Consider the following 2,787-nt stretch of genomic DNA (forward strand, 5'->3'; position numbering starts at 1 on the left):
GTACTGAGAAAACATAAAAATACTACATACTTATTTCAATATTTTGTCTCAGTCACTGAGACATCGTTAGGAAATACAATATGAGACGTAACACATATATAAAGGCAACACAAAACTAAGTGAAACACATGGACAAAAGACTAGACTTCGAACTAGTTAGGGATGCCTTCTGTGGGCACCTATTGGTGGCCTAGGATGTAAACTGGGATCTCGAAGTATTGGTGTTTGCTATATTTTGGGAAGTTTTATGCAACCATCTTTATTTAAATCAGGCTGATTTCTAAGAGCAACGGGGGATTCAAAACTAATCTTTCTCCTTTAAATTTACTGTGATGAAACATAGTAGTCTTTTTCCGATTCATTCTATAAGTCCTATCCAAAGCATGGTCCGCAGGGTACGATTGACCAGTCATGGGTGCAGATGTATATTTTGTGTTCTTCCGTAAGGAAGTCGACTGATTTTCCTGTCGATCCATAACAGGCCATTTTGCAGACCAGGGCACTTTATATACTCCAGATACAGAAAGAGGAGGGAGATGATCTTTAGCAGAACGTATGAGGGTTGCAATCTTATTTTTCTATACTGCAGGAATTGTAGCTATTAGATAAGAAGGTGATTAGATCTAAGAATCATTGCAAACCGACAGGAAAAGAATATAATGGATTGACTAACGTATCGTGGCTGAAGGAAATGGTAATTCAGAGATTTTCAACATGCTGTCCGCTGTCTTTGTTTAGAGATCGATTTAACGTAAAGAATAAATCTAATTCCATTTAAAAGAAACAATATATTTCATTAATAACCACGAAATGTGATTTTCAAATCATACGACAAGAGCGCGTTAAAATGCGGTCTTAAAATTACCTAAAAATCATGAAAATATGATTTTTCGTAATAGTAAAAAAAAAAAAAAGAAAGAGTTAAAAGACTGAATGGAAGCTGTTTAAAACAGCTTTCACTAATTTTCTTTAACTTGGGATTATTTAATGACGAAACTTACTCCACTGGGAAGTATCTATTGGCAAGAGAGGCATTGCGGAATATGAGGTGACATAGTCAGTAGGTGTCTCATCAGCATTGCTGCGACTAAGAATCATTGAAAATATACTCATGGACGTCCAGAACATGCGCGCCATTGCGATCGCAATGGCGCGCATGCAGGGCTGAGTTTGTTGATTCGTTACCAAGGCGTTGGTGTGCTATTTTCAGACATTCTCGCAGTGCGTACGCTTCTTGGTGTGTGTTTATAATGTCTAAGAAAATCAAATCGCCCGCCGCATGTGAAATTAGGTCACTTATCCATTTCTTCAAAGTCAAGACGAAATTGAAGACAACAGTTTCCACTCGGAAAATCATATGCACTGTGTTTTGGGACAGACGAGGAATTTTGCTGGTAGACCTCTTGGGTCAAGGCTCCACAATCAACACGAGTATGTATTGCCAAACCCTTAAGAAACTGCGTCGTGCGATCAAGAATAAACGACGTGGCATGCTTACTAGGGACGTTGTTTTGATTCATGATAACGCCATTCCACACACGGCCAGCGTAACACAACAACTTGTCACCACCTTCGGCTGGGAACGATTCCATAATCCCCCATATGCTCCTAACCTCGCGCCAAGCGACTTTCACCTGTTCAAACATTTGAAATCTTTCCTTGGTCGCCGGCAGTTTCAAGACGAGGTAAATCAAAGAGGCAGTCAATATGTTGTTTGCGTCACAGGCGGCAACCTTCTACGACGAAGGTATACAACTCTTGGTGCCACGTTATGATAAGTGCCTAAACAATGGCGGAAATTATGTAGAAAAGTAGTGAAAGATGTCTACTTTAATTTCCAATAAAATATTTTTTTTGTAAGTATATTTATGTTGCTCTGACAGCCCATCGGAACTTACTTTCTGGACTTCCCTCGTATATCTTATATATATGATAATCATCTGATAATGTACATCTTATATATCTGATAATTGTTTACATATTCCTATCCTATCAGTGGTCCTAACAGGAAAAGGCAAACCGGTCCCTTGAACACACGCATCTTCAGCAACGGGAAACATAGCGTTACGGTTGCGAAGTCCAAGAATAACCGTAACTCTATGCCTCCCGGTGCTGTAGATGCGTGTGTTCAAGGGACCGGTTTGCCTACTTGCGGGAGGACCCCCCCACACACACACAGAAAAACTGGAGAGAAAAAACCCTGCTGTCCACGCCCAAGACCGGCTAACTTGGCTATGGCTGAGAAAGATCCTTAAGCTCCTCACGTCAGCGACGGGAATCGAACCTAGGACACTTCTTTTCCATCTAGTTGCGAAATGCATAGCCACTCGGCTAACCGCACGGACAATTGTTTACATATATTTGAGGGGAAATTGTTCAGAGATGAACTTGCAATTGTCGGTATTACTGCAATTGTTTTCCAAAGAATTCTCATATCTGATTGGTATCATTCAAAGAACTCAAAATTACCACAAAAACAACAGAGTTGTTTTTTGTAGAAATATTTTCGGGTTATAGCAGGGTTTTTTTTTGGGGGGGGGGGGTTCTGACTCTTATCTCACCAACGGCCAATGCACGTTTTTTTATTAAATAGGATTTACTAAAGTGAATCGTAGCATTCATTTTAATAATAAATAATAAGAATAATAATAAAAAAAAATCCTTCAGTTTAGGAAGTGCAGTGATGATCACTCACTTTATTACTCGTGTGGTTTCGCTGAGAAAACAACCTGCTAGAGACACTAAAAAGTCTTCAGCAGGTTGTCTTTAATGAATGAAATAAAATAG

This window comes from Typopeltis vanoorti, chromosome 6 (assembly GCF_054136105.1).
Source record: "Typopeltis vanoorti isolate ZY-2024b chromosome 6, IOZ_Tvanoo_1.0, whole genome shotgun sequence".
NCBI classification, from domain to species: Eukaryota; Metazoa; Arthropoda; class Arachnida; order Uropygi; family Thelyphonidae; genus Typopeltis; species Typopeltis vanoorti.